Here is a 21,178-nt window from a genome sequence, read left to right on the forward strand (position 1 = left end):
CCCTGTATTAACTATAGGACTGGTATCCCTGTATTAACTATATGACGGGTATCCCTGTATTAACTAACGGGCGGGTATCCCCGAATATCGCCTCAACGCTTATCATTATCTTAAAACCCTATCGCTACGTCTATTATCCTACAACTCTATTGCCACGTCCACTATTCTACAACCCTATCGATACGCCTATTATCCCACAATCCCATCGCCACGCCTATTATCCCACAATCCCATCGCCACGCCTATTATCCCACAATCCCATCGTCACGCCTATTATCCTACAACCCTATCGCCACGCCTATTATCCTACAACCCTATCGTCACGCCTATCATCCTACAACCCTATTATTTACATATTCGGCTTTTTCTCATGAGCCAATTTAAAAAAAAAAGAAATTTTGCAGAAACCTCCCCTTGCCAAGAGTCAACAAGAATTTGTAAATTATAATGGCCCAGCTCCCAGGGAATTAAGGGATGGGGGAAAATGGGGTCAAGTTTGCTGAAATTTCTTCTCAAGACCCAAACACGGTACCATCACATGCTCTAATAGATCGATGTGTCTTTAGGTGCTTTACCAAAACTTTGAATTTCGTGACCCTCGGATCCCACGTTTTTTTTACCACTGGGGAGGGGTGAACCTTGTTATTATACATTTCCTTATTTTACACTCTATGAAAAGTAAACAGTAGAAATGCTATCTGAACCACATCCTCCAAAAATACTTTTAACCATGTTAATAGTCAAAAGTATTATTTACCCGGAATGAGAGCATTCATATTTTCGCAGTTTCTGTGTTTCGTTCAGTCTGATTGAACAATGCATCTGTCATATCAATTCGGAGCGTTTCTACTGCCATCCCTTGTATTACAATAAAGTCAGAAAGCGCTTTCGAGAACGTAAGCGTTTTTCAAAACCAAGACGAAGCAGACACAGTTTGTTTACTAAAATCATTCAAGTGAATGTTAAAGGAACATTTCCGAAAATGACTTTATCTACAAATTTCGATAATCTTGATGAAGAAGTGCTGGAGAGGATTCTTTTCTGAAAAAGACACCGCTAACAAATAATAAGTAATAAAAACGGCAGTTAGCATGCTGAAAGACTATCTTCGGGAACATTAGGAACGGATATGAACACTGGTTCGAGAAAAAAAATGGAAAGATTCAAATGTTGGTATAATAAAACAGTTATTGTATGGGTATTTATGGAAATAGCACTTTTATTGTCACCCTTGACATTAACTTTTTCCCGAGACGAAGCCGAGGTTCATAACTCGTGGGACAATAAAAGTGTTATTTCCCTAACACCTATACAATAACTATATACTATACTTATTATAGAGAAATCACATGACTATCATTTGTATGATTTCTATTGGAATTCATTCTCACTAGGTTGAAATTATTAGCATTATTAGGATGACAATTTGATGGTGTGGGGATGTTGGCTTTACTCACTCCAAGAACTGGGGAGAATTCAAATTGACTGATTTTTTTCAGAACTCGGGTGACCAATAAGGCGCGGAGTTAAACATAAAACGTGCAGGTTTCTAAGACCCAGACTCAACAGTTTTACAATATGTCTTCAAAAGATCCTTCTTTCTATGTACAGATGTCTTAGTAGTAGGATATAGGAGCATTTTACTTTATTGAAATGCCTCTATCATGTCATATTTGTGTGATATCATTCGCAGTCGCTATTTGCATTTCAAGGAAAAAAACATTCAAGGAAGTGTTTTACATACATAAAGTCAAATCCGGTCAACCAGATGCTCCTATTATATACTATAGGGAACAACCAACCAATTGAAAAAATATATTTTTGAAACAGCCCCTGTGTATAGAACGTTGAGCCAAGGATAAAATGTCTGGCAGCCACTGATTGGCCAGTATGTTATGAAGTGAGAAAATAGATATGTAGCCTGATAGGTAACTATCAATAAGAAATGTTGATATAAATTTCGTTAGTCCGATTGGTTTTTCCCCCAAAAAGTTCACGTAATAATAGTAAACAGGTAAACATTTAAGATTTTTGAGAATTTTTACTGCGAAATTCACCTATTTTCAAAATGGCTACCCTGGAGAAAATTTGAGCTGAAGGACACAACTTCTTTTTTTTTTTTTGATTAGGTGTTATATCAGACCCTAAACTTTTGTTATAAACCATAATCGTCATATTCAATTCAAGAATGGGAAAACAATTTTTTGGTTGGTCTCTATAGACACTTTTGGGCATACAGCATGGCTATTAAGTGTGACTGTTTATCATTCCCTGCTACATCTTACCCCAAAGTAATTCTACAGAAAAAAAAAAAACCTGTGAGCATTTACAGCAACTTACTGGCGATATTGAGAAACTTCATGTCCAGACAAACATTTTGATATATTACACGACTAGTTCTGTACACACATGTAGATATTTATTTGTTTTTCAAAATCAAACATCATTATCCTATATAGACGGCCAATAATATTATATTTTCAAAGAAATGTACAAAAACTGTATTATGTCAATTAAAATATATCAAAATACTTTATATACCTTATATAAAAGCCTATCTTATTGGATACACATATTATTGGAACTTTATACGAATCGTTGTGAGGCAGCATTGCGACCGACTTAGGCGTCAGGTTGTAAGAGCACGAAATGGTATTCTCCTGGACTGTTCCCGAATATCAATATGACATCTTATCAACAGTTGTATTACATGTGTTAAACGACAACAATATTTGATATGAATGAGTTCGTGAAATCAGATTGCAGTCTTCTGGTAAACAGATAAGTCATCTTTCGTACTGTTCTCGTGCAGATCAGCAGAAGAGGATTCGATGGATGTTGTATCTGTGGGCATGTCTGAGCATGGATGGTACTGGACGGCAAACCTATCCTTGTGATCTGTAGTAGCTGCAAATATAACGCGATAAATTGACTGGCTTTGAATGATGACTTGTGTAGGACTTCAGTGTAACCGAAGACCTCACGTTACAATTGATTAAATAAATTGAATGGATCCTAATTACTAAGTGAACTATTTCGATTCTTTTAATTAACATCAAGAGACTCTTAGGGCATAAATTGCCAGTCTGTTTATATCGATAATGATGATGACAAACCGCACATTTGATAAAAGTACAAGGATGCCACGGGCCCAATTTGATCAAAATAATCTGCACGACAAGGAACTGGGTTTGTTTGCTGTAGAATAGCTTAATGTCCTATCAACAGTTTTGGTCATTTATGAATGGCTTTTCTGCGAGAAATGCGTGTGTTGACTAGGAATGTCAGTGGGACAGCACTATAAAAGTCGATGGCATTATCATATGTGGACATCATCCTCAAAGAAATCTAGTATACATATATGAAACAGAAAAAAAATGACCAAATTACTGACTTTTGAGTTGGATCCACATCCGACATTTTCAATCCATGTGTATCCGTCTAGTAAGAGGAATTGCATTGTTGTGTTTTGACTCACAAAATAGTTGTTTTGATGATGCGAACAGAGATGGAATAATTTTTTTCTTTCCGGTTTTGTTTCAGACTTTTAGTAATACATTGAATAGATCAGTCTCCAATTATAAACTACGAAAGCAAACTTCTGCTGTCATTAATTAAGAAATTGGTACCATATGATCAACGTAGGAAAAAGTATTGGTGGCTGTTAATCACAACCTGGATGTACGTAGGACACTTGGTTATCATTGGATTAGGTTTGGTTTGCACACAAGGGAGGCCGCCCTTACAGCACCAAACATTGTAAATGTTGATAGGACGTGAATCAATACACAGGGAGGCCGTCCTTATTAGACCAAACATTGTAACTGTTGATAGGATGTTAAACAATACACAGGGAGGCCGTCCTTATTAGATAATACATTGTAAATGTTGATAGGATGTTAAACAATACACAGGAAGGCCGCCCTTACATCACCATACATTGTAAATGTTGATTGGATGTTAAACAATACACAGGGGAGGCCGTCCTTATTAGACCATACATTGTAAATGTTGATAGGATATTAAACAATACACAGGGAGGCCGTCCTTACATCACCAAACATTGTAACTGTTGATAGGACGTGAATCAATACAAAACCATGTAACTTTGACATACATGTATACTACAACTGTAAGCCCACAAATACCACCGCTAGCCAGCAATGTACAATATATGATGGTTTTGTCATTTAATGAATGACACTTGTATAAGAGAATGGTTGGGTATATCAAGTTCATAGACGCATGCCAGCCATTTAATGTCGGCAATTAATGTCACAGACAAAATAATTCAAGGAAATCAGATAGGCTTACAGGAAAATAATAACAAGAGATCAAGAGAGGCAGGATTTGTCTAATCATAGGACTTCTTTTAATAACCATTGGCAACTGATATACACCATACGAACACACCCCGCACTCAGAAAAGGCTGTCCTTAAATGGCCATGGCTGTTTATAGGACGTTCATCAATGCAAAACTAAACCAAGGTGATATCTTATGTTTTAACACTCAGAATCTTTCGTTATGCTTCCATAATAGTAGTTTTGGAAACAACTGTTACAACTCTCTGAAATCTGCCAGTATATAAACCACACAATATGACTAACTATGACCATTGTTCAGTCTATATTTACCATTGTATGGCACTGCCACTATATAACCCTACCAATTCAGTTGCGAGTTCACCAGCTTATGAACTGCCAACTGAAATTTGAATTTGAAAATTTCAAAAAAAAAAATCGCACGACAAAGAAAAAATCGCAGATGGTAAATATAAAAATTGAACGGCTTTCAGTTGGCATTCATAGTCAATATGAATGCCAACTGAAAGCCGTTCAATGCTTAACAAGACACACTATATAACAGTAGTTCTGATGTTACTCGGACCATATCAGATTTTTTAAAATGTGAAATATATCATCAGAAACCTTCGGATTAACTCAAGTTAATATCCCAACTTCATTGTCGGAGCAGGGGGTAATAAATAAAATGTTTTAGAGCATGAACTGAACTAGACCAACATTGTCCCTAGCGTTGATGGAGACATTTAAATATCAACATACCATACAATGTATATCAAGAGTAATGATAATTCATTAACTGAATACATACCAGCTTTCTCCTCGCCATCTGGTTTGCCCCGGATGTTGAAGTAGGCTATGTTCGACTGACCTTTCTGTCCTTTTTCTGTTTTTGTTTTGAGATGTGGACGGGAAGGAGAACACCCCATATCCTGGTGTGTAGGGTCTGAAAATTATAAAACTACGTCGGTTAGTATGACGACAGTGATATAATTAGCCGTGAAGTCATGATCACATAGTCAATTCCAAGGTAACCGACTCGATGGCATTCACATCATTTGTCGCGACATTTTGGGACATCAAATGAATGCAAAAGTGCGATATACGTAGATCCTGTTTCAGAGGCGATATCTATTATAAATGAGACTCTCCTAGTGCAGTGCGGTTAATTGCTACTAAATGTGGATCCAATTTTGTACAGAGGGACGTATGCAAATAATTGTCATCGTCAGACAACATGATCACAATAAAACATGTTTGTGTTTTATTTCCGAAGAACTATTTTTATTTGTTCATTAGTGTCGGCTAAATGTTCAGAACGTAATATGACATTCTAGTAGTGCTACTTTATTTCTGACTTCCGATTCGTCAGACATTGTATGACCTTTACGTTACATCCGTCAATCACATTTGCTAGGACATTGATGACGCCAAACCAAGCTAATTAATGGCAAACCTGCTCGTGAATGTTAACCAAATGAACGGCTGTCAGTGACTAATTAACACTGTCGGGTGAGTATATTTATGTAATGATAATTCCACACCTATGTTTAAACGGTCGAACAAAGACCACCAGAAAATACGACCATCTGTTCGCGCCTTGTTAGTGAAATCAAAGCTGGGCGTTGTAAGTGTCAGAATTCATTGTTACACTCCGACTTGATTATGACACCGCACTATTAATTACGTTTTCATTTCGGTGTCTGGTATTGAGTTATCCTGGACAGTTATGTATTACTGGAACATGGTATCATATTACATATAACTTCTGAAAGTTTGAGATGACGTTTAAACCTGGTGATGTTTTTTTAAACAATAGGTAGGTGTTGTTTCAGGAAACAATGGGAGGGTAATTATATACTGCTTCATATAAGTTGTCTTCTTTTTACCTGTACAGTCACCTGAGATTTACCTGTGTTTTACAAATCATACAGTAGAATTGTATATGTTTTTTCCCCCATTTTCTTAGAACACACATGTATGCATTCAACAAAATGAGCAATTAAGTAATATAGAACATATATAGTTTTGAAAAATAGCAACAAATCTATGAATTAATAAAATTTGTTCATAAATGTACAATACTTATATATGCCACTTACAGTTCCATCATAGCACTGAATAGTTTTTGTTAACTAATTACTTGAAAAGTTTATTTCACCAATCTCAGCACTAAGAAATCTATATTTATTTATTAATATTGTACACATAAAATACATATTAATATGTTAAATGAACAATGCATGTTTATATTCAAATGGAAATGATTAAATATATATAATAAAAAGTCTTATATAGAGAAAGTAAAAATATCTGAAATAAAAACGTACATTACTAAAAATCAAGATATCTTAAATAAAAATATGCATATACAACAATGTAGAAAGTTGAAAATGACTGGACACACATGCATGTACATGTACCTCTCAACAAAGGCAATATAGGAAGCACCTACGGAAAACCAATCCAGGTAATAATGCAAGAACAAACCCCATTCTGATAATGTCTAGCAGAATACTGATTTACATGTTGATATGGACTCTAGATCTCTATTTTTGGAGCTTGACCGAGATATCTATCTACGGATGAATTTAAAAGTGCTATAAAGCTTCTGAAGGCTTACAGCATCGACAGTCTTAATATTCCAATGAAGATTTCGTAAATCAAGCCTTGCTTACTATTTTTAACAATTGTATTGGACTCGGGTGGAAATGGAGGCCTTTTACGAAATGCATTTTTTGACGGAAAGAAACTAGAAATTAACTTAATTGGGTTTTCTTCCAAATTGTGTATACCCAGTATTATAATGTAATTAAGTATTGATTGAAGCTATTTAGTACTAAGAACTGCATTGATATACTTTTTTAGTATTAAAATGTATTATTGACAATGCGCGACAAGATATGTTTACATTATTTAGTAGATTATATATCACTACAACGTTATCTATATAAATATATACCAAAACGTACAATAATTGCTTTGAGTAGAATACGTTTATCAGCGCATACTCTGATTATTGAAATTCGTCGATATACATTGTAAGTGAACGCCTGTGTAGAGTTTGCAGCTCTGGTGACATAGAAGATGAATATCGCTCTTTGTAATTTGTCAAATTTTCAAGTCATGTATCGAGAGGTAGTCGATAACATGCGACCAAAGTAGTAATTAGTAGTTATTAAATGTGTATCTGGTTGTAAAATGGAACTTTCAAGTTTTGGGAAGTTATATTTTCAGGTATATTGCTGTTTGTGCAGACTTTTATGTAGCTGTATATATTATCATCAATATAGAACAAAACTTTCTTAAGTAGTGAAATTAGACTCAATTGATTCAAATTATCCATATGCCTGTATGGAAATTAGTGTTGCAACGAGAGAGTTAAACCATTTTATTTATCTAAATGCAAATGAATACATGTAGATATTCTAAAAATGAGTATAAATGATTTTTTAAGACTTAAATAAGATCAAATAAAATCATTATTTTGCACATAAAGATAATTTTCAAGCAAAAATATTGTATTGTCGTTTTAAATTTTAAACTAGATATCAAATAAAATAAATATTTTTGATATGCATATAAATATGATATTTGATTATAAATCCTTAATTTCACCTACAGGTAGTATCAACAGGTAACATTTACAGGTAAATGACCTGTTGGCATTGAGACTACTTTTAGGGAAAAGACTATAATCGCTATCACAACAAACTGCCCTACAGGTAAATTCAAAATGTTGGCGTTCAGAGATACACCCATATAGACATATCCTACCTATATAATAGACCTTGGTATCGCCCGCCTGATAGGGAAAGCTGTTTTACCCTCAGGCACTTCGTATCGGGTATATTTGTATATTACGTGCACAGGGACGTGTTGTCTGTTTTTTTTGTTTTTTTTCTATTTATTTATTTTTCAATTGCATTTTATGTATAACGAGAACATCATATTTAGATATAAGTTTATTTACTAATGTAGCACAAAACATATAAGAATTACATGATACATAAACGTACATAACAATTCATTTGGACAAAATGGCGGAGAACTCGACCAATATAATTATAGCATCACACACATGTATATAACACCCTCTTAAGTAAACAAAATAAAGAAACATGACAAATGCTGATTAACTCAGTAAAGATATTCTTTTGGGCGAAGCATGAATTGGATGTTTACTAAAATCTCTCAAAGTTTTAACATTCTTACTTGAAAATAATACAGTTAACATGAATAAAAAGGGGCACCGATTAAAAATACGGCTTGAACGGGGCACAATAGTATAAAATCGTCTTTAACTTCAAATTCTCTTCATCAACAAAAAATGAGTTCTTTAAGGATTAACATCAATTATTTTTTCTGTTATACAGTCATAACAGAAAAAAACTGGAGTGTACTCTAAATAAACCGCGAAGCGGTTTATGAAGAGAGTACACTCCAGTTTTTTCTGTTATGACTGTATAACAGAAAAAATAATTAATGTTAATTCTTATAATTTAATTTCGTCTTATACACACCAATATATTTCACTTTCTTTGGCGAACTCCTTTCTGTGATAAATTATTACGCAACGTCATCAGCCAATCAAAAATGACGTTACATTTCGCAACGTCAAAAATTTTGTTATGGGGGTATAACAAAATTATTTCAGCCAATGAAAATGCGTGTTTCATACAAAATTAAATTATTATATAAATAACGTTAAATGGCAAGGCATAAGTAATGCAAAGGCAATATATTTACGTGTTTTGCCAGATTGTACAACCAATAAATGTTGTCATCTCTGAAAGACGTAATTATATCTTTGTCCATTAAAGGGCCATTCCTTCGTTTGAATAAAGTGTAGGTCGTCAAAATTAAACTCATTGGAAAATATGTATTTTTGCAAAATAGTAAAAGCTATAATCTTTACATTAATAAGGCAGTTTTACTCTCAAGATAAACCAAAGTTCTGCGAGTATTAAGTCCTGAAAATTCTTAATTCGACCCGAAGTATCACTAATTACCACAAAGACATACGGTATTTGTATCAGATACGCCTTTTTCTTATACATTTCGGCGTTTATTTCATTACATGTAGGCACAGACACGCATATAATCATCGTTCGGACATAGATTTCATCAATAGCAATTGTGCATGTTTCTATTGTCTGAACCATGCCCATTTAAATAACAATTAAAGAACAATTCAAGCTACGAGCTAGTAAAGCAGTCAATTACCTGAAGAATCTGTATGGGAATTCCGTGCGTTATCTATGTAATAGAAATGCCACCAAATGTAAAAAAATCAATAAAAAGGACAATATTTGCCTAAATAAAGTTAGAAATTTATGAGATGCTCTCGTGAGTCGGAAATTGAAAAACAAAAACAAAAAACCAGAGATTGAATCGCATGCGTGCATACTCCCGCCTATTTCTTTCCGATACAGTTACAGTTATTAAATCGGTCGGGTTTTTTTTCAGAAGAACAACTGTATCTGCATCATACATACGAACAACTGTATCTACATCATACATAAGAACAACTGTATCTACATCATACATAAGAACAACTGTATCTACATCATACATAAGAACAACTCTATCTACATCATACATAACAACTCTATCTACATCATACATAAGAACAACTTTATCTACATCATACATAAACAACTCTATCTACATCATACATAAGAACAACTTTATCTACATCATACATAAGAACAACTCTATCTACATCATACATAAGAACAACTCTATCTACATCATACATAAGAACAACTATATCTACATCATACATAAGAACAACTTTATCTACATCATACATAAGAACAACTCTATCTACATCATACATAAGAACAACTCTGTCTACATCATACATAAGAACAACTATATCTACATCATACATAAGAACAGCTGTATCTACATCATACATAAGAACAACTCTATCTACATCATACATAAGAACAACTCTATCTACATCATACATAAGAACAACTCTATCTACATCATACATAAGAACAACTCTGTCTACATCATACATAAGAACAACTGTATCTACATCATACATAAGAACTCTATCTACATCATACATAAGAACAACTGTATCTACATCATACATAACAACTCTATCTACATCATACATAAGAACAACTCTATCTACATCATACATAAGAACAACTCTATCTACATCATACATAAGAACTCTATCTTCATCATACATAAGAACAACTCTGTCTACATCATACATAAGAACAACTCTATCTACATCATACATAAGAACAACTCTGTCTACATCATACATAAGAACAACTCTATCTACATCATACATAAGAACTCTATCTTCATCATACATAAGAACAACTCTATCTACATCATACATAAGAACAACTCTATCTACATCATACATAAGAACAGCTCTATCTACATCATACATAAGAACAACTCTATCTACATCATACATAAGAACAACTCTATCTACATCATACATAAGAACTCTATCTACATCATACATAAGAACAACTCTATCTACATCATACATAAGAACAACTCTATCTACATCATACATAAACAACTCTATCTACATCATACATAAGAACTCTATCTACATTATACATAAGAACTCTATCTACATCATACATAAGAACTCTATCTACATCATACATAAGAACAACTCTATCTACATCATACATAAGAACAACTCTATCTACATCATACATAAGAACTCTATCTACATCATACATAAGAACAACTCTATCTACATCATACATAAGAACTCTATCTACATCATACATAAGAACAACTCTATCTACATCATACATAAGAACAACTCTATCTACATCATACATAAGAACAACTCTATCTACATCATACATAAGAACTCTATCTACATCATACATAAGAACAACTCTATCTACATCATACATAAGAACTCTATCTACATCATACATAAGAACAACTGTAATTACATCCTACATAAGAACAACTCTGTCTACATCATACATAAGAACAACTCTATCTACATCATACATAAGAACAACTCTATCTACATCATACATAAGAACTCTATCTACATCCTACATAAGAACAACTATATCTACATCATACATAAGAACTCTATCTACATCATACATAAGAACAACTCTATCTACATCATACATAATAACAACTGTATCTACATCATACATAAGAACAACTCTATCTACATCATACATAAGAACAACTATATCTACATCATACATAAGAACAACTCTATCTACATCATACATAAGAACAACTCTATCTACATCATACATAAGAACTCTATCTACATTATACATAAGAACTGTATCTACATCATACATAAGAACTCTATCTACATTATACATAAGAACTGTATCTACATCATACATAAGAACAACTCTATCTACATCATACATAAGAACAACTCTGTCTTCATCATACATAAGAACAACTCTATCTACATCATACATAAGAACAACTCTGTCTACATCATACATAAGAACAACTCTATCTACATCATACATAAGAACTCTATCTACATCATACATAAGAACTCTATCTACATCATACATAAACAACTCTATCTACATCATACATAAGAACAACTCTATCTACATCATACATAAGAACAACTGTATCTACATCATACATAAGAACAACTCTATCTACATCATACATAAGAACAGCTCTATCTACATCATACATAAACAACTCTATCTACATCATACATAAGAACAACTCTATCTACATCATACATAAACAACTCTGTCTACATCATACATAAGAACAACTGTATCTACATCATACATAAGAACAACTCTATCTACATCATACATAAGAACAGCTCTATCTACATCATACATAAGAACAACTCTATCTACATCATACATAAACAACTCTGTCTACATCATACATAAGAACAACTGTATCTACATCATACATAAGAACAACTCTATCTACATCATACATAAGAACAACTCTATCTACATCATACATAAGAACAGCTCTATCTACATCATACATAAACAACTCTATCTACATCATACATAAGAACAACTCTATCTACATCATACATAAGAACAACTCTATCTACATCATACATAAGAACAACTCTATCTACATCATACATAAGAACAGCTGTATCTACATCATACATAAACAACTGTATCTACATCATACATAAACAACTCTATCTACATCATACATAAGAACAACTCTATCTACATCATACATAAGAACAACTCTATCTACATCATACATAAGAACAACTCTATCTACATCATACATAAGAACAACTCTATCTACATCATACATAAGAACAACTCTATCTACATCATACATAAGAACAGCTGTATCTACATCATACATAAACAACTGTATCTACATCATACATAAACAACTCTATCTACATCATACATAAGAACAACTCTATCTACATCATACATAAGAACAACTCTATCTACATCATACATAAGAACAACTCTATCTACATCATACATAAGAACAACTCTATCTACATCATACATAAGAACAACTCTATCTAAATCATACATAAGAACAACTCTATCTAAATCATACATAAGAACTCTATCTACATGGTTCGAATTGAATACAAATTCCCAATGTGGAATCCAAAAGCCAGCATAGGCACGCAAACGATATCGTATTGACTTATAGAGCAGTTTACAAACTTCTTTCTGGTTTGTGGTTTTTAACCCTTATTGATTTTTCGCGTGTACAACAAAATTGCTAATTGTTGTTAAAACAAGGTTGATAAAACATGCCATAGACCTCCTGGGATAAGTTTTCGGTTGGATCTGTATCCGGGTGCTTTCTGGTTTCCAAACTACATGTTCAAATGTCCATACCTAGGGAACCCCGTTTACTGACAACTTTGTTGACTTCACAGATTTACGCGTGCATCCTGTGATATTCACAGATTTACGCGTGTATTCAGTGATATTCACAGATTTACGCGTGCATCCTGTGATATTCACAGATTTACGCGTGCATCCTGTGATATTCACAGATTTACGCGTGCATCCTGTGATATTCACAGATTTACGCGTGCATCCTGTGATATTCACAGATTTACGCGTGCATCCTGTGATATTCACAGATTTACGCGTGTATCCAGTGATATGCAGAGCTATACACGGACACGAGTTGAAGTAAGAGTAGTATTAACGTCGACATTACATATACAGACATTATACTAACTTGGTTTATATTGTTTATCATTCTACCAACAACTATGGTCATTCAATGGCGCCGATATGTTGGTATCTTGCTTACCTCTAAATGTACAGGTTTATAGACAGAGTGGTACGTAGAGATATATAGACAAACTGGTATCTTGGCTAAGACTACGTATACATTATAATCAGACAAAAATCTTAATAAAGGTAGATGTATATATAACATGAGTATCCGATATTTTACCTGGCGGTATGTCGGTATCATCATCCGGGCTAATAATCTATAGTTAGTAGTGTACAATACTAGGTGTAACACGTCAAAGTTTCAACCACTAATTATTACCACCATGTCTTACCACAGAACTAACATTTCTTTACCACTTCATCTCCCTAACGATTACCACAAATAAAATATAACATCCACTTACCTGTGTTGCAGCTTAAATCTATCGTGTAAAATGTATGATTTCCATCTTCGAGTAAACCATTGTCATAAAGACAATCATGACAAATAAACTCTATTAATATAACGTTGTCATGGTTACCAAACGAGTCTTCACTTCCTGTGTCTTTGTGTTGGCTTCGACTGATGCGGCAGTCGCGAGACAACGACAAGACCGGAGATCACAGTGTGTTATACTCACAACGGGTACATACTAGATATTGAAATCAGTGGTGTATGAAAACAACCCTGGCACATCAATCAATATATTTATACAACAGCAGCAGAAGCAGGTGTATGTGGGTAATTCATTACCTGAAACGCAAACGTTGACGCATTAAAAGGTCACGAGGACGCGTACATATACAGTATTAGGATTACCTTGGACGTTTGGACGTTAATTATGTTTCTATATTGCGAAGAAATACCACCTTAATTAATTCACACCTGAGAGAAGAGAAAATAAAGAGAAATGGACAGGGAGAACGTGTGCAGCCCAAGTAAAAAAACACTTTGTTTATCATCAGAAGCGTTTCCCCCCACCACCACCATCAGTTCAAATCGCCTCTCGTCCAAGGTCCGTCCCACCGTAAAAACATATCACTGCTATTTCTTGAGAAATATTGGGTGGCGGCCATTTTTAATTTTTACAGTTGAAGTTTCTTATCTCTATTTCTCTGAGAATACTTAATGGAACTTTCTCAAATATCACATGTAGGTTCCCTTTGGCCATCAGTTGTGTATATTTCGTTTTGAGACTAATTAGAAAATAAGATGGCCAACAGGTGGCCATTTAAAGATTTATCTGAAAGTCTGATAGATGGTTAACTTGAATATCAATCAAAATTGACATTGCTGTTTTACAGAAATCTCTTCGTTGATCGTTCTCAGATTACTTTTATAGGTACACCCTGTCTGTAGGTACATTCTGTCTGTAGGTACATCCTGTCTGTAGGTACACCCTGTATGTAGGTACATCATGTCTGTAGGTACATCCTGTCTGTGGGTACACCCTGTCTGTAGGTACACCCTGTTTGTAGGTACACCCTGTTTGTAGGTACACCCTGTCTGTAGGTACACCCTGTTTGTAGGTACACACTGTCTGTAGGTACACCCTGTCTGTAGGTACACCCTGTCTGTAGGTACACCCTGTATGCAGGTACATCATGTCTATAGGTACACCCTGTTTGTAGGTACACACTGTCTGTAGGTACACCTTGTATGCAGGTACATCATGTCTGTAGGTACATCCTGTCTGTGGGTACACCCTGTCTGTAGGTACACCCTGTCTGTAGGTACATCCTGTCTGTAGGTACTCCCTGTCTGAAGGTACTCCCTGTCTGTGGGTACACCCTGTCAGTAGGTACTCCCTGTCTGTGGGTACACCCTGTCTGTAGGTACACCCTGTCTGTAGGTACATCATGTCTGTAGGTACACCCTGTCTGTAGGTACATCCTATCTGTAGGTACACCCTGTTTGTAGGTACACCCTGTCTGTAGGTACACCCTGTCTGTAGGTTCATCCTGTCTGTATGTACACCCTGTCTGTAGGTACATCCTGTATGTAGGTACACCGTGTCTGTAGGTACATCCTGTCTGTAGGTACACCCTGTCTGCAGGTACATCATGTCTGTAGGTACATCATATTTGTAGGTACACCCTCTCTGTAGGTACATCCTGTCTGTAGGTACACCCTGTCTGTAGGTACATCATGTCTGTAGGTACACCCTGTTTGTAGGTACATCCTGTCTGTAGGTACATCCTGTCTGTAGGTACACCCTGTCTGCAGGTACATCATGTCTGTAGGTACATCATATTTGTAGGTACACCCTCTCTGTAGGTACATCCTGTCTGTAGGTACACCCTCTCTGCAGGTACATCATGTCTGTAGGTACATCCTGTCTGTAGGTACATCCTGTCTGTAGGTACACACTGTCTGTAGGTACACCCTGTTTGTAGGTACATCCTGTCTGTAGGTACACCCTGTATGCAGGTACATCATGTCTATAGGTACACCCTGTTTGTAGGTACACACTGTCTGTAGGTACACCTTGTATGCAGGTACATCATGTCTGTAGGTACATCCTGTCTGTGGGTACACCCTGTCTGTAGGTACACCCTGTCTGTAGGTACATCCTGTCTGTAGGTACTCCCTGTCTGAAGGTACTCCCTGTCTGTGGGTACACCCTGTCTGTAGGTACTCCCTGTCTGTGGGTACACCCTGTCTGTAGGTACACCCTGTCTGTAGGTACATCATGTCTGTAGGTACACCCTGTCTGTAGGTACATCCTATCTGTAGGTACACCCTGTTTGTAGGTACACCCTGTCTGTAGGTACACCCTGTCTGTAGGTTCATCCTGTCTGTATGTACACCCTGTCTGTAGGTACATCCTGTATGTAGGTACACCGTGTCTGTAGGTACATCCTGTCTGTAGGTACACCCTGTCTGCAGGTACATCATGTCTGTAGGTACATCATATTTGTAGGTACACCCTCTCTGTAGGTACATCCAGTCTGTAGGTACACCCTGTCTGTAGGTACATCATGTCTGTAGGTACACCCTGTTTGTAGGTACATCCTGTCTGTAGGTACATCCTGTCTGTAGGTACACCCTGTCTGCAGGTACATCATGTCTGTAGGTACATCATATTTGTAGGTACACCCTCTCTGTAGGTACATCCTGTCTGTAGGTACACCCTCTCTGCAGGTACATCATGTCTGTAGGTACATCCTGTCTGTAGGTACATCCTGTCTGTAGGTACACACTGTCTGTAGGTACACCCTGTTTGTAGGTACATCCTGTCTGTAGGTACACTCTGTCTGTAGGTACATCCTGTCTGTAGGTACACCCTGTCTGTAGGTACATCCTGTTTGTAGGTACACCCTGTTTGTAGGTACACGTTGTTTGTAGGTACATCCTGTTTGTAGGTACACCCTGTTTGTAGGTACACGTTGTTTGTAGGTACATCCTGTCTGTAGGTACACCCTGTCTGTAGGTACACCCTGTTTGTAGGTACACCCTGTTTGTAGGTACACGTTGTTTGTAGGTACACCCTGTCTGTAGGTACACCTTGTTTGTAGGTACACCCTGTCTGTAGGTACACCCTGTCTGTAGGTACACCCTGTCTGTAGGTACACCCTGTCTGTAGGTACATCCTGTCTGTAGGTACATCCTGTCTGTAGGTACACCCTGTCTGTAGGTACACCCTGTCTGTAGGTACATCCTGTCTGTATGTACACCCTGTCTGTAGGTACACCCTGTTTGTAGGTACACCCTGTATGTAGGTACATCATGTCTGTAGGTACACACTGTCTGTAGGTACACCCTGTCTGTAGGTACACCCTGTCTGTAGGTACACCCTGTGTGTAGGTACACCCTGTCTGTAGGTACACCTTGTTTGTAGGTACACCCTGTCTGTAGGTACATCCTGTCTGTGGGTACACCCTGTTTGTAGGTACACCCTGTCTGTAGGTACACTCTTTCTGTAGGTACACCCTGTCTGTAGGTACACCCTGTCTGTAGGTACACCCTGTCTGTAGGTACACCCTGTCTGTAGGTACACCTTGTTTGTAGGTACACCCTGTCTGTAGGTACATCCTGTCTGTGGGTACACCCTGTCTGTAGGTACACCCTGTCTGTAGGTACATCATGTCTGTAGGTACACCCTGTCTGTAGGTACATCCTATCTGTAGGTACACCCTGTTTGTAGGTACACCCTGTCTGTAGGTACACCCTGTCTGTAGGTTCATCCTGTCTGTATGTACACCCTGTCTGTAGGTACATCCTGTATGTAGGTACACCGTGTCTGTAGGTACATCCTGTCTGTAGGTACACCCTGTCTGCAGGTACATCATGTCTGTAGGTACATCATATTTGTAGGTACACCCTCTCTGTAGGTACATCCAGTCTGTAGGTACACCCTGTCTGTAGGTACATCATGTCTGTAGGTACACCCTGTTTGTAGGTACATCCTGTCTGTAGGTACATCCTGTCTGTAGGTACACCCTGTCTGCAGGTACATCATGTCTGTAGGTACATCATATTTGTAGGTACACCCTCTCTGTAGGTACATCCTGTCTGTAGGTACACCCTCTCTGCAGGTACATCATGTCTGTAGGTACATCCTGTCTGTAGGTACATCCTGTCTGTAGGTACACACTGTCTGTAGGTACACCCTGTTTGTAGGTACATCCTGTCTGTAGGTACACCCTGTATGCAGGTACATCATGTCTATAGGTACACCCTGTTTGTAGGTACACACTGTCTGTAGGTACACCTTGTATGCAGGTACATCATGTCTGTAGGTACATCCTGTCTGTGGGTACACCCTGTCTGTAGGTACACCCTGTCTGTAGGTACATCCTGTCTGTAGGTACTCCCTGTCTGAAGGTACTCCCTGTCTGTGGGTACACCCTGTCTGTAGGTACTCCCTGTCTGTGGGTACACCCTGTCTGTAGGTACACCCTGTCTGTAGGTACATCATGTCTGTAGGTACACCCTGTCTGTAGGTACATCCTATCTGTAGGTACACCCTGTTTGTAGGTACACCCTGTCTGTAGGTACACCCTGTCTGTAGGTTCATCCTGTCTGTATGTACACCCTGTCTGTAGGTACATCCTGTATGTAGGTACACCGTGTCTGTAGGTACATCCTGTCTGTAGGTACACCCTGTCTGCAGGTACATCATGTCTGTAGGTACATCATATTTGTAGGTACACCCTCTCTGTAGGTACATCCAGTCTGTAGGTACACCCTGTCTGTAGGTACATCATGTCTGTAGGTACACCCTGTTTGTAGGTACATCCTGTCTGTAGGTACATCCTGTCTGTAGGTACACCCTGTCTGCAGGTACATCATGTCTGTAGGTACATCATATTTGTAGGTACACCCTCTCTGTAGGTACATCCTGTCTGTAGGTACACCCTCTCTGCAGGTACATCATGTCTGTAGGTACATCCTGTCTGTAGGTACATCCTGTCTGTAGGTACACACTGTCTGTAGGTACACCCTGTTTGTAGGTACATCCTGTCTGTAGGTACACTCTGTCTGTAGGTACATCCTGTCTGTAGGTACACCCTGTCTGTAGGTACATCCTGTTTGTAGGTACACCCTGTTTGTAGGTACACGTTGTTTGTAGGTACATCCTGTTTGTAGGTACACCCTGTTTGTAGGTACACGTTGTTTGTAGGTACATCCTGTCTGTAGGTACACCCTGTCTGTAGGTACACCCTGTTTGTAGGTACACCCTGTTTGTAGGTACACGTTGTTTGTAGGTACACCCTGTCTGTAGGTACACCTTGTTTGTAGGTACACCCTGTCTGTAGGTACACCCTGTCTGTAGGTACACCCTGTCTGTAGGTACACCCTGTCTGTAGGTACATCCTGTCTGTAGGTACATCCTGTCTGTAGGTACACCCTGTTTGTAGGTACACCCTGTCTGTAGGTACATCCTGTCTGTATGTACACCCTGTCTGTAGGTACACCCTGTTTGTAGGTACACCCTGTATGTAGGTACATCATGTCTGTAGGTACACACTGTCTGTAGGTACACCCTGTCTGTAGGTACACCCTGTCTGTAGGTACACCCTGTGTGTAGGTACACCCTGTCTGTAGGTACACCTTGTTTGTAGGTACACCCTGTCTGTAGGTACATCCTGTCTGTGGGTACACCCTGTTTGTAGGTACACCCTGTCTGTAGGTACACTCTTTCTGTAGGTACACCCTGTCTGTAGGTACACCCTGTCTGTAGGTACACCCTGTCTGTAGGTACACCCTGTCTGTAGGTACACCTTGTTTGTAGGTACACCCTGTCTGTAGGTACATCCTGTCTGTGGGTACACCCTGTTTGTAGGTACACCCTGTCTGTAGATACACTCTTTCTGTAGGTACACCCTGTCTGTAGGTACACCCTGTTTGTAGGTACACCCTGTCTGTAGGTACACCTTGTTTGCAGGTACACCTTGTTTGTAGGTTTAATGAAAATTTAGAGGTTGACAGAAAAGACGAGAGATTGTGTCTGATATAGATCAAGTAAAAATAATTCGACGATGAGAGCCAAGATCCCTCTGCTCTCTCTAGCCTGAAAACTTCGAACAATACGGTTGTTTATTATATTTAGAAAAAAAAGTTCCCTGGCGGCAGAACACTATATGCCGCGCACGCGCGCTGATGCCTTATGGTGTTATATACTACTGGATCTACAAGGTTGGCATCACCGTAAGAGTATGGTGGCTCGTTAGAGCCAAATATCAAATCTCGCATTCTCGCTCTCTCAACCTTAGATCGCAAAATGAGAGAATGCGAAAGAGCGAACACGCGAGAATGAAAAAGAGCGAAAACATGAGAATGCAAAAATTCGACACGACAGTGAAGAGTTCGCACTCACGCCGTCGCGATTTCACTTCCTTGCCGTCACGTTTTCGAAAACGCGGGAATGCGAGATTAGGCCTTAACTTTATGACTCATGTCCTAACTGGGCTTCGAACTCACGATCTATGGCCCCCAATCGCCTAGCCAGAAATACCCGCAGCTTATATCGTTGCGCCACATCGGCGTTCTTAAAAAGGAACGTTTCAATGATCGTCGGCCCGATATCCTGACATGATTATAGCGGAAGTCGTCTATTAGATGATATGAATATCTGGATCGCAATGTATATATATTGCGATCCAGGTATATCTAACGTACTGTATAAACAGACTTGCTTACGCGAGGGAGCGAGATTGCAAGGACGTCCGTTAAGGCCTCATCTCGCGTTTTTGACGCGAAAACGCGAAGGCGAATATGCGAAGTTATTCTCGTATTCTCGCCGTCGCGTTTTCGCTCTTTCGCATTCTGGCGTTTTCGCTTCCTCACCGTCGACGGCCATAGGTCGAAAACGCGAGGTTAGGCCTTAACGTACGGTGGCTGAGCTGTGCCATTTCGTCTTTTCGCCTCGAAACGAAAAGACGAAAATCAAATATCTTAATTCTCGTCCTTTCGTCTTTTCGCCAGGAAAAGGCGAAAATTATCACAACTTAAATTTCGTGTTTTCGCCCCGAAAAGACGAAATTAATTCACGCAAATTAGCGACTTTAATTCTCGTCTTTTTTTCTTTTCGCCCCGAAAAGACGAAAACTAACAAACATTTATTTTCGTCTTTTCGACTTTTCGCCCCGAAAGAACGAAAATTAAAGTTTTTAAATTTTAAGGTTTTTAAATTTCGTCTTTTCGCCCAAAAAGACGAAAATTAGCAAGCTTAATTTT

General features: G+C 37.8%; 1 long non-coding RNA gene across 1 annotated transcript; it reads right to left on the minus strand.

The window, feature by feature from the left end:
- Window positions 1-2,432: 2,432 nt before the first annotated feature.
- LOC117342311 lies at window positions 2,433-14,125 on the minus strand. The gene is made up of 3 exons (XR_004535788.1): window positions 13,920-14,125; window positions 5,115-5,249; window positions 2,433-2,907 (listed from the first exon to the last, which is right to left on the minus strand). It is a non-coding gene; the product is annotated as an uncharacterized LOC117342311 (long non-coding RNA).
- Window positions 14,126-21,178: the final 7,053 nt, after the last annotated feature.

This window comes from Pecten maximus, chromosome 14 (assembly GCF_902652985.1).
Source record: "Pecten maximus chromosome 14, xPecMax1.1, whole genome shotgun sequence".
Taxonomy (NCBI): domain Eukaryota; kingdom Metazoa; phylum Mollusca; class Bivalvia; order Pectinida; family Pectinidae; genus Pecten; species Pecten maximus.